General features: G+C 40.8%; 1 long non-coding RNA gene across 7 annotated transcripts in view; it reads right to left on the reverse strand.

The window, feature by feature from the left end:
* LOC141414888 (uncharacterized) overlaps window positions 1-12,097 on the reverse strand; it is a 110,624-nt gene extending 98,527 nt beyond the window's left edge. For all 7 annotated transcript variants that reach the window (XR_012439846.1, XR_012439850.1, XR_012439843.1 and 4 more), the window contains exon 1: window positions 11,934-12,097. This is a non-coding gene — a long non-coding RNA (uncharacterized lncRNA). The remainder of the gene's footprint in view (window positions 1-11,933) is intronic.
* Between the last annotated feature and the right edge of the window lie 1,266 nt (window positions 12,098-13,363).

Below are 13,363 nucleotides of genomic sequence, written 5' to 3' on the forward strand. Positions count from 1 at the left end.
TCTTCATCATTAGAAATGAAACCACCTCTGTGGATGGACGAGACTTCCAGCACATGCACCCCTGCCAAGGTTACTAAGTCAGACACTGCCCCTCCAGAACGTACATCTCAAAACATCTTCCAGACTCAGGAAGATTCCATCCTATTAAGATGTCAAGATAGCAGAGATGAAAATTTAATGATACTCATGACTATTTCTCATTCTGAGAAGTCAGAGAGAGGATGGAGGTATAGACTCTAGTGTAATGCTGTGACATTTGATAGCGTGTAACCACATCACAGGCACTCTGCTTCATTGATGCCCGATAAACATTTGCTAGCCTGTCCATCAAAGAAGCTGATACTGAAATCATTTTGTTGTTTCATATGCACTTTATGAAATGTTAAACACAGTGTAAAGAATAATTAGGCTACTTCAAAGAGTCCTTTGTATTAGTCAAGCAAAACTGTAGGCCGAAATTAGATAAATCAGGAGCTATATTCTCAGTAGCTGCAGACATCCTTGGCATGACTGTTCATGCTTTCTCAGAGTTTCCACAGAACCTTTGGGCATCTTCTAGCCTGAGATGGAAGTTTCTACCAGGTGTCAGAGCCTGGGCTAGATTTCTGCTTCAATCGCAATTTGCCTTTGTAATCCTGCATGCATTGGCTGTGGTTTGGAAACCAAGTGCAACAATGCATCTTCAACTTGGGGAGTCTTTCATATTGGCAGACAGCATGCAGTCCAGGGCTGGTGGCACAGTAAATGTGGAGGGGAAATTATAGACACGATTGGTTGCAGGTCTGGGTTGCTCCTTGCCCACCCATGTCAGCGCAGTCTCTGAGCTCTAGGGGTTGATGTCATCACTAAGGAAGGCATTTAACCTGGGCTGTGCAACTTTTATGATGCATCTTTTGAAAAGTGCTGGCTCCTCTCCTGGTATGATTGAGGGCCAGGAAATGAAAGCAGTATGACCTTGGCAAACCTTGGCTCATACCCTGGTCTGCCAGCTCAGTGGCTATAACTGGAAGTAAGTATTAATTCCTCCTCTGGGAATGGTTAAAGGGACTGAACCTGAGAGGGAAGACCTGGGCTCCAAATGCTGCAGTGGTTAGGACTGATTGTACTGGAAGCAGTCTGCATAAAATTTGTAAGAGGCCAACCCTTTTCTGAGATCAGCCTCAGGTGTGAGTCTTTTTACACCTTTATGACTCAAACCCAAAGAAAGTTCCAAGGAGTAATTTACCACTTTGTTGATATTCTTACATGTGACTCACCATATCAACTTAGTGGGCTAGTGACAGAACTCACTCAAATATGGTTAATAATGGCTATGGTGCTGCAGCTAGCATATGGGAATCAGCTGTTTAGAAGAATAAGCTGGAAGAGATGAATTATCCAGTGCAGAGCAATTTGCCAGCCAGCATCTCGAGTCTTTCCAGAAGTATTGCTTTCTGAAACGTGGGGACGTAAAACATCCTGGAGAAAAGAAGATCCTCACATACAGCTAACTCAACCTTCAACCAGGAGATAGTAGTATCTACAGGTTGACATCTATCCAACCTTAGTGGAGTTGCATTCCAAATACCCCAGCTGCTTGAGAAAGTCAGGTTGTGGGGGAAAAAATGTCTTCATCTCTGTTGATCCAGGTCACTTCCTATACCTGACTTTGGGATCATTAAGTGACAACTGAGAGAAAAGAAATATACATTTTTGTGGAGTAACGGATCGTTCAAAATTTGTGTAATTTTAGGTACATGATCCCACTAGTACACCAGCTTGGGGCACGCACGATTGTCTTTGATTAGGCTGTTCCACAGTTTAATTTCAATTCAATCAATGTAAACATTAATGGCCATGAGAATGCCACATATAGCTCAGGGCTCTACCACTTGAGCAGGAAAGGGTCCGTTGCCTGAATTATATCTGACTATCCTAATTCCTACTTATAATCAACAGTATCTATAGTTGGATATCTAATGTCTCTGCCTTCATTCTGACGTGTACCCTGATGATTCTGGTGTTTCCAGAAGATGGTCAGCTAATCATCCCCAGAATCTATCCCTTCAGATGATGCCTTATTACCTATGATAAGGACAGAGTACAATTCTGGGATCCTTCTCATCTCTGTTATTCTGCTGCTATGCACCCTCCCTAATATTCTCTCTGCATATACACTGAATGACCAGTCTTATTGTATCACTCATGTCATAAGGAGGGTCACTCAATGCCGCTTTGCTTTGTTTGCTAATTCCATCAGGTATTCTAGTGTAGCCTGTCCCTGACTGAAATCCTATCCCTCTAAGGTGACTGGGTCTGCTTTCATGAAGATTCTACAAGGTTTATTCTCAAGACCAGTCTGTGTCCAGCTATGCCATTGACCCATATCCTTCTTTAATATAATTCCACACTCCAGTAGATGTTTGATCTTTATCCTCTTGATTTACTTCCAAGTGACCATGATGGGCTATCTCAGAGCACTAACTGCTGTGGAATCTGGGTGAATGGTTAAAGAGTCCCATTCCAGAGCTCCTGGATTGGGAAAAACTCTCAAAGTAGGATCCCTGGTAGCTAGACAGGTCATCAGAGCCCATTCATCGTATGGCAGCTTCCAGTGATCTAACAGGGCCAGACCTCCCACCAGTTGGACTTTTAAGCTATATGGCTCCTCCCCAATGTGATCATGGGGCTGAAGTCCAAGCCTGGTGGTTTACTAGGATTGATTATTTCAAGGCTGAGGCCACAGTCAGTTTCCAAGGAGATTTGCAGGAATCTAGTTTCCTCTTAGAAGTCCAGACTGCAAGGGATAAGTCTTGGACACATGTCACATTGGTTCTAAAAACATTACTGGCACTTCTGGGAGTGGCCCCAAATTTAACTTTGTGTAACACATTATAGTTTGACAATTTCCATGAATATTGATGTTTTAGAAAAGAGAATTTAAAACAGTTATTACAAAAATAGTGCCCTCAAAATTAACTTCTTCCTTTGCTCTTTATTTCATTTTTTCACCCAAATATTTACAGACTAGTAATTATATTTCCATATGTTGCTCACTTAAAAATATACAACTTCCGATAGTGAGAGTTTTACCATGTAGTTTGAGTGAAAAAGGTTTTCTGGTTGTGATCAGATAAACTTTGGATTTAATGGTGAATCAAATCATAAAAATATGAGATGCTATAATGTGGTATGGACTTAAGTGTCTGATGTGTGTTGAGGTGGCCAAATTTGTTCATACTACCAACACTGATTCTAAACTATTGATGATCTCCAAACTTGGCTACTCACGTCAGTGCCTACCTGACCCACTTTCCATGCCTGATCAATTTTACCAGTCCCATTTCTGTTCCCTTCAATTTAAATTCTTGGAAGACTGCCATTAGTGGACAGATAACCACACCTACCCCTCTAGCCCTAGCCCCATCTCTCTTTCTCTTTTCTTGCTCCCTCTTTCTCCAGGGATTTTCCCCTGCTATTCCCACTACCTAAAATTCTAACTGCTATCCATTCTATAGTCCATTTGTCAAGTCTTTGTGCAGGCCTTTTCTCCATTCTTCTAGTAGTTTGGTTTTTTTTTACATAGTCTCATGGCTTCAGGTACTTCTCCTACATTTGTCTGAGTGATTGATTAATTGAAACTTTTCTTCTCTACCAGTCTACAAGCTCCTTGAAGAGAAAACCTAAGTCTGTTTTCACTCATTCTTTGAATTTTAGCATCAAACTATGCATGGCACATAGGGAACACTTAGGAGTTGAGCCTATGAGGAGGTCATTGTAAGCTGGAGTGTCACAGGAGATTTCAAAAGTTAGGAAGTATTTCAGGGACTTCAAGGGAGGCTGGCCTAACTGGGAGGGAATTGTTGAAGAGATTATTCTAGCCAGGGAGAACTTTGTGAACAAAGGCAAATGAACCTATATAGAGCATGACACCTTTAAAAGAAACTGCAAACTTCACACTAGAAATGAACAGATGAAAAGTTGAGCAAGCATGGCAGTTCTCTTTTGAAGAGATGGGCACTGTTGCATCTTCCATCAACTGTGTTCTTCTGTTCTGTCTATCAGGGTTATCTTATGAATGCTAACAACACTGTTGGTGGGAAGTTGGGAGTATGTACCTTGTCTCAGGGAATTGTACCCAAGGATCCTGATCTGGGAAGCTTCACCTTCATCCACACCTGATTTAGGTCATGAGAAAGCTGGAGCTGTAATAGGAGAGATTCCAGGGTATTCAGGAAGGGTTTGTGCATTTTGCATAGGTAAGGAATTGTCGTACCAGAGAATGGACTGTGGTGAGTTTTATGTTCTAAAGATGGCAACATGAATACCTCCATCCCACAATGCACGGTAAAGATTCCTTCTGTCAAACAATGGCATCTATCCCGTGGAACTTGGATGGACATTTGTGAGTGCCTTGATAAAGTACAGTAGAGATGAGGTCATGCACTTCTGATCTAATTCATAAAAGACCATGCAGCTTTCTTTGGATTTCTTGCCATACTCACTATCACATAATCCATATCATAGCACTGCCTCTTGGAAACTAGCTGCTTTGCTGAGCCGAATGACCATGTGCAAATGCTGATGTCAGCACTTCCAGTTGAGCCTTTGATGCATTACAACCCAGGTACCAGACAAGACTGAAGAAGCTTCCAGAAGATTCCAGCCATGGCCATTTGAGTCTCCACAGCTGAAACTACAGACATGGCATTCCTGTGTGCCAAGTCCAAATGCCTGTCCCACAGATTATGAGCATAAACTGGTCGCTGTTTAATGCCACTAATTTGGGGTGTTTTATATCCAGCAGTATATAACTAAGGTGATAAAACCAAATTGTAGAAGCTTAGCGTGCCAGACTGAGGATGTGAATTTCACCCTGTAAGTCCATAATTTTCTGACTCTGATCCACAGAGCCCTCTCACTGGTCTCAATGGGGGGCTGCACTGGGAAGTAAAGAGAATCCTCGGTGTGTCCAGCCATCTGCTTCTACCACATTTATTTGCCTTACATACTGAACTTTCATGTCAGTCTTTGTTTAAGGGCTATGATACCCAAAAAAATAGCATGTAGGTAATTTTTCTGCCAATAAATTAATAGCTATGAGTCTACAAAGCTATACTCATGAGACAGAATAGCTTCTTGTGGACATGATACTGGAAGAGCATTCTGGCTCTTCAGGGACTATGATGGACCACACGTCTGTGTGTCCTCCATTGTGAGGCTTCTCTCAGTTATGGTCTTTCTAGTAAGCACCCTCCCCCACCATGGCTCTCCAGCTCTTGTTGGGTGTTGCTACCCCAGATGAATTTTCCACCTGATAGCAATTTCTCTTATATCATGGTTCCACGCTCATAATGCTTATCAAGTGAGGCCAGTGCATGACCCTGAAAGAGAATCACCTGGCAACAAAGAGTTTTCAAGAACTGTTCTACATATGATCATGAAATCTGGAACTTGGGGTTGCCACAGTTAACTCTTCAAAACATGAAAAATAGCCTCAATCTCTTGATGAGAGTGGCTGCACAGCCACAGCACAGCAGGCATGGATCCAACGAGGTCATTCCTCAGGGGCTGACAATGCAGTCAGTTTACCAGGGGAGAGGAGATTGAAAATATACTTTTAAATGTGCTGTGCAAGATCCAAGGGCATTTAAAAACCATTTTATTGAGGTATGATTGGCATACAAAAAGCTGGACGTATTTAATGTATAAAAGTTGACATGTCTGGAGATAATAGAATAGACTCTCTGCTTCTGCAGACTCAACCAACTACAAAACAAAAATGCTTCTTAAAAAATTCTGGAAAATTCCAGCGTAAATTTTGAACTTGCCACACACTTGCGCACTCTGCTGAACACACGCATGGTGCAGTGAGGTGTAGTCTCCCCCTGCATTAGTGCACCTTGACAGAGCCTCAGTCTCGCTGAGGGCATCATTTACCCTGCACCTCTTTCACATGCTAGGTAGTAGACCAAAAATGGTCATGTGAGCAACAAACACGGACAGATGTTTTCTTGTCTCTAAACAGTGCGGTATAACAACTGTTTACAAAGCATTTGTACTTTATTAAGCATTTTAAAGTTTCTAAGAATGACCCAAAGTCTATAGCACAATATGAATAGTTTATATACAAATAATGCACCATTTATTTAAGGGTGATGAGCATTTTGGATTTTAGTATCTGTGCTTGGTCCTAGAACCAATACCCTATGGATGGAGGGATCAGTAAGTACACATAAAAATCACTGCCATAATCTATGCCAGATAGCTATCTACCCATCATCTGTGAATGTTTCCTCCCACTTTCTTATTTGTTATTAGTAGTAGTACTTTTATGATAGGAAAACTTAACATAAGATCTATGCTATTAACAAAATTATAAGCATACAGTACAGCACAGCAACACAGACATGGTGCAGTACAACAGTTCTCTAGGACTCACTGATCTGTTATAAACAAAACTTTGACTGACATCTCCCCATATCTCCTTCTCTCCAGGAACCACCATTCTACTCTGATTCTGAGTCTGACTATTTTAGAGTCATCATGTAAATAGTATGAACTGTTTGTCCTTCAGTTGCTGACTTACTTCACTTAGTATAATGTCCTCATTTCATTCATGTTGTTGAAAATGTATTATATTATTATATAGTGGAGTATTATTCAACCTTAAAAAGAAAGACATCCTAAGAGTAACTTTTGTACATCAAAACAGAAGAACCACAGAATTTAAAAGGTAACAGCCAGTTTCCGGAGCCTGCATAAAAATCGCACTTTATTAAGTGATATCTATGTCAAAAGTGTCACGAAAGGTGTCTGTGATATGCTTCAGAAGAAGTAATCTGTTAAGTAGGTACAAACTGGATTAGAACAGAAACTGAACAAAGAGACCAGGAAACATAGCTCATTCACCCAGGTGTAGAGCAATAAAGGCCTGGAAAAGCAAGGTGTAGGCTCTGTGGCACTCCTTGCTGAGATGTCTAAAGGAGACTCTGTCTCCTTGTCCTTTTCAGTCAACATTTTTTAGCACATTCCCCTTTTCCCTTTCTTAAAAGCCATCAGTACAACATCTTTCAATCTCTTTGTGACTCTGAATTGTCCCTTAGGAGAACTCTTGGATTACCTTGCTTTGCTAGGATAATCCAAGATAACCTCCCATCTCAAAGTCCCCAACCCAATTACATGTAAAATCCCACATGTCATATAAGGTGACATATTCACAGATCCTAGGAAATAGGAAGATGATTCCTATGGTAGCCATTATCCTGTCTACCACACCATCACGCTCCTCCTGGGGACCTGAGGAACTTCTTTGAAGAATGAAGGGTGAGGAAACTGGAGTTCTGGGGTTTGTATCCGTTGGTTTCCATGTCTACTTGGCCAAGAGTTGTCTGAGGGACACTAAACCTCGGGCACTTCTTGACTGTCCCATCCAAGGGCTGAGCAAGCTCTGTGACAAAGAAAAGCCCTCAGGCATAGAAGCAGAGTAAATGTAGGACTAGGGATAGGATGCTGTCTTCTAACAGTGTCCTCTTTCCTCCTACATTACAGGTTAGTTCAGCAGTAGATTGAACATCCTGGGCATGGTGACCCATGCCTGTAATCCCAGCTACTTGGGAGGCAGAGATGGGGAGGCTTGCTGTTCAAAGCTAACAAGAGCAAAAAGTTAGTGAGACCCCCCCCCAAATCTCAACCAGGTGTGCATTTGTGGTTCAAGCAAGAGGAGAGATATACTGGAAGAATTGCTGTCTGAGGCCAGCTCTGGTAAAAAACACAAGACTCTATCTGAAAAATAACTAAAGAAAAAATAGTTAGAGGCATGGCTCAAGTGGTAGAGCATATGCCTAACAAGTGTGAGGCCCAGAATTCAAACCATAATACCACCAAAAAAAAAAAAAAGTAAAAAAGTCTATGGAAAAAGGCATAGACAACCATTTCAGTGTAAAGGAAGAGTAATATCTTTCACAATTCCAATCGTTTTCACTCCAAATTCCATAGCATAATATTTCCAGAGCCATCTATTCTTAGACCAATTATTCTGCTCCTTCTCTTTCCATTCCTCTTACAGAAAACTAATTTTCCAGTCAAGGACCAGAAAAAATTCTGCCTGGCCTATGAAGTTTTAAAAGTTAGTAACTTCCTCTGCCTTTCCACGGGACTTTGTCCTTCACAGTCTCTGTTATCTGCTTTTACCTGTCTTTATTGTTAGAATATCTGTTTTCTTAACATCACCTCTCTTCCATAACTAGGCAGTTGAAAGCAAGAGCTATGTTTGTTTGTTTGTTTGTTTGTTTGTTTTTCATAACCACTTGATTTCCAGCTAAATGTATGGTACTCAGCAGTGGTTGATTAAACAAAAATCCATGGAGACCCAAGTGCTATGTTTGTTTAGGTCTTCCTCTAGGAAGAACGGGTTTAGAGCACTGGTTTGCCCAATCAGTTGGTTATCAATGACCTTACATTGGGAAAACCAAAGGATTTTCATCCAAGGTCTTCCTTTAGTTTTCTCTGGGTTTTTTCATGGACCAAAACCTCAATTTTTACAGAAACAAAAAAGTCATGGGCTCATAAATCAAAGATCACATGTCATTTAAGCACTGAGTTTAAATGAGCCTGAAAGTCTACCCAAAATTTAACCACAGGAGAGTGTGAGTTTAGCCACTGAATCTCTCAGCACCCTTTCCAACCCAGAAAAACACTGTATCCTCAGCTGGGCTTTCATCTTTTAATCCAAGACACTCTCCAAGTCACAGTGCCTCCAGGAGAAACATGGGAGAAGTTGAGCTTTACAGGCACCATGGGTAGAACACCACAGCAGGGACTTCTCAGCCTGTAATCACTTTTAAGTGATGCAATAAACCCTTCATTTTTTAAGAGGCAAATGAATGCAACAGCAAAGATGGTCCTTAGGAAATGCATCAAATCTTTTAATCTAGGATGGCACAATTGTGATGACAGCAGTTTGGCCACCTTTACTTAGAAAGAAAGGCATTACTATAATGATTTCACATCTCATTCTGTACTTATTTTTAAAAATGCACACTCACAAGTTTGCTGTTCATGAGAACTGCAAAGCAGTTACCTGGAATTCCATCATTTAAATCTCATGCATATTAATTTTTTCTAATGAATTTAATAGTACTTAGTTTAAATGAGATACACACATAATTTCCAAAAGGTGGGTGTTTGTTTTATTTTCATCACATCTATGTTGTGTTCTCCATGTCAACTACATTCCAGAATGAAAGATTACTTCAGAAAATATTCAAAGTCAATGGAAGATCTGATTTAAGATGAGCTCCCAGGGCCACTTCCATAGGTCATCTCTTTGCCTCACTTCTCTTCCTATGTCAGGTTCATATTAATTCATTCATCTATTTCCACTCAAGAAACTTTCACCAATATAACCTTTCATGTTTTATCATTGTCACAACACACACGTATATAAAAATGATATTCAGTAGGTCATGGGATACAAAATTACCACTAAGATAATGATGCAATGAGTAAGATACATAATTATTAAATTATACTCTATTTTATTTAATATTCATTTCTGTCAGCATCTGCCCTTACTTTTTGCATCCGACTCAAGTCATAACTTATGCACCAGTTCATGGAAACTGCTGGCACTTGGGAATCACATGAAGGCAGTAATCACTTCCAACAAAAGCCACCTTTGTGCAAGTTAGAAAGCTTGTGTCACTATTGGGTTAGATTGACTGCGTTTTCACAACAAATCCATCACTTTATCTGCTTTTTCTCTCACATTGCCAGAATGTGCTCAATAATCCTGTAGGCTAAAGGATTTTATCTATGTTTACTGATTTATAATGCATGTAACTTGTAACATTCTAAGCACCATGTACATGATATTCTTTATCAATATAGAGCTAATATTTTTTTAAATTAAAATAGATGTGTGTGTAGTTAGTCTCCCAACCCATGAGGGGAGACATTTTGGAGTTATCTTTGATTCTGTCTCTCTCTCTCTCTCTCTCTCTCTTTCACTGCATGTATTCAGTTAAGCTTTGCCAAGGTTGGTGGCTGGCAAAGCCTGACAGTCAAGTTACTAGTTCTATAACTTTGGCCTGGATATTATATACTTTTGACCATACATGGATAAGTTGAAATCATACTTAGAGCAATACTGGTGAGAGCAGTTTAATGTGATATTGAACCACAGAATACAAGTTAACACATTTTTAAAGTATCCTTTCCCATTTGTGTATTCTACTTTTTAATTCAGTATTTTACTTATGAAGGAAATTTATTCCTCAGAAATTCATTATTGAAAGTTTCATAGTTGTCCCTGTCAGCTCCCTCCTTACACACACACACACACACACACACACACACACACATCACTACCTTCACCTGGTCCTGACCATGCCCAGATATACAACAGCCCTTTGCAAATCATGTTCATAAACTCTGTTCTTGCTCATAGGGATCATCAATTCAAAACATTACAAAGTCCTCTAGGCTCTCAGAAAATAGAGGATCTTTGCACGACATTCAAGTCTTTCAGAGTCTGGCTTCAGCTCTAACAAGTCCACTCTTCCAACTAGACTGACTGACAGCTTAACCTTTAATATCATTTGTCCAGTTAAACCTTCATAGCCAAAAATGATAACAATTGAAGTGTAATGCTTGTTATCAATGACAAAAAATAAAATCAGATTGATGGTTAAAAAAAAATAAACCCTCACATGTTTCTTCACAATGTGCACTCCAGTCTATACAATCACACCTCTTCTGAGTCTACACCTTCCAGAAACTTTCACTTGTCAACTCAACTTAGAGTAGTCACTCTGTCCTAAATCGCTGCACAATTGTCCTTCTCAATCTTCAACATTTCTTTATGGGATGTCCTGTGTGCTATGCTTTTCATATTCACTGGCAAAGTCTCAAGTAGAGCTTTCACCTTGAAAGCAAGATTATAACTTCTTTCTTGACGTTCCTAGTGTGCCTAGCACAGTATCTTACATGCAATTTTACCATTTTAAATGAATCACCTCTTTGATGAGTTGATACAGCACAAACTTAAAGCAAAAGTCATTCAGGATATTTTCCCAAATGCATTCCAGTGTGTGATTATCGTTTAATCCCTAGTTAGCCTGAACAAATCATGTCATCAAAAAACTGAGCCTCCAAACCCCTCTAACCAAGACTGGAGAGGTGCTCACAGGAAGCTCCATTCTTGTCTCAGCTGAAGCACTCCAATACTGTGATCAACAGTAAGCCATTAGAAGAAAGAGATGGTTTGCTCCATACTGTCACTGGCTTCCCCAAAGGAGGAGATCTGTGCCTAGTTTAAGGAGCAGACAGTGCAACATCTGCCCTTCAATTGAGCGGAGAGTGGTTTGTGCAAATCACCATAGTTTCACAGTATTTACATGAGAAACACAGCCAGATGCAACTGTCATGCAAAGGACATGAGCTCCGCAGCCTACTGGATTATTGAAGGAAAGTTGCCTCCAGTCCCAAGAGGTCAGAGCCTTGGAATAGTGAGAACAAGGCTACAGTGAATCTCAAAGAAAGAAACCGTGTGAAGATAATCCTAAGGTGGCCTTACAGAGAGTGTCAGGTGTCTGTTCTTATAGACCAAAAAAGCAACCACTCCAAAACTAACATTAAAAATTAAAAAGTGGTGACTCCAAATCTAAGCCTTTTGCTGCAGTAATTTCCAGAAGTAAATCCTATAGATAATAGTCATATTGCACCCCAAGCATACTCTTCTGAGGGCTGCAAAATATATGCAATGGTGAAGAAAAAATTTTGTCCCAGGAGAAACTCATGATCAGTGATCCCTTGAAGTCACCTGCCAGTCTGAAAGCCACATCTGAAAGCCAGATATGAGCAGTCACTAGGCACAACTCGTAGGTTAACTTTTGACATTTTACCTGCAGAAAAGGAGGACATCATCCAGGAGAATCAACCAAGGTACTTACCTGCCTCTAGTGAGCTGGAAGGTAAATATGGTATTTCTCAAGTAAAGGAGGAGAGGCTGCAGGACCAGTGAGTCCAGGGTCTAACTTGAAAAACTGATTCCCATGTGGTCCTCTGCTAAGATCACTGGAGAAAGAAATGAACAAGAGAAGCCTCTAGTCCCTAAGCAGAGATCAAATGCCAAAGGAATGGGGCCAGGACAGGTAAATGTTTTACAGAAAACCAGGGCAGAATCCACCCAGGTTTACAGCACACAGACTTGGGACTGACCCTTCCCTGTCTGGACTGTGACAGCAGAAGAGAATAGAGTGAACCTGGGAGGAGAGAAACAGGAGGCCCCACGTTGACTTTTGACTTCTTAGCTATCACATCAACACAGAAAGATGCTGAAAACCAAAGTGAGGGTTCACTGGGTTAGTGAGCAGTTTAAGGACCACTGAGATGTCATTATCAGTCAGAGAGAGGAGGTAACTGAAGGAGTAAGAGAGGGGCTGTCCTCAGGCCCTTCCCCAGAAGCAGAGGGCCTGCATCTTTGCTCAGAGTAGGAAACTGACTCAATGTCTGAGGATTAGTTAAGTCTGTCTACAAGTTCAAATGTAAGCCAGACAGGGATTCCAGGCAAAGGAAAAGTCATAGAAAGGAAATGAGTGATTTTAAACGTTGATGATTCAGACCCATCCCTAAACTGGATTTTGGAGGGAGTTATGTAGATCTTCAGTATCAAATCCAATGTCAGAGTTCAAATTTTCATCAGAAGTATCAGGGCGCTCTGATACTTCACGGGGAACCTAGAAAGGATGCAGACGCAGTGCGTTACAAGAGCTGCCTTTAGCTCTCATGCTGGGTTCTGAAAAGATCAGAAAAGTTAAGTCTTGAAAACAAATGTGATCTAAGCTTCAGCTTCTAGAACAAGTATATGATCTTTTGAAATGGGAGGGTAAGTCAAACAGACAGGTACGTGTGCCAGAGAAAATAGGTGAAAAGTATACAACTTGCAGAATGAAAGCTCTCTGGCTAAAAGGGTTTGTTGCCAGGTGCTGGTGGCTCACACCTCTGATCCTAAAGTTACTCAGGACGCAGAGATCAGAAGAATTAAGGTTCAAGGGCAACCTGGGCAAATAGTTCTCAAGATCCTATCTTGGAAATACCCAACACAATAAAGAGCTTGTGGGAGACAGGCACATATGCCACGGCACCTGTCTAGCAAGTGTTAGGCCCTGAGTTCAACCTCCAGTACCACCACCAACAAAAAAAAAAATTAAGTAAGTAAATTATTGTTGTTGTCCTTATTGTTTTAGCAGTGCTGGGGTTTGAACTTTGGGGCTTTGCACTTGATGAGCAGGTGCTCTACCACTTGAACCACACCCCCATCCCTTTTTCAATTTAGATATTTTTGGATAAGGTCTCATGTTTTTGCTTGGGGCCTACCTAT

Source organism: Castor canadensis, chromosome 12, assembly GCF_047511655.1.
Source record: "Castor canadensis chromosome 12, mCasCan1.hap1v2, whole genome shotgun sequence".
Lineage (NCBI taxonomy): Eukaryota > Metazoa > Chordata > Mammalia > Rodentia > Castoridae > Castor > Castor canadensis.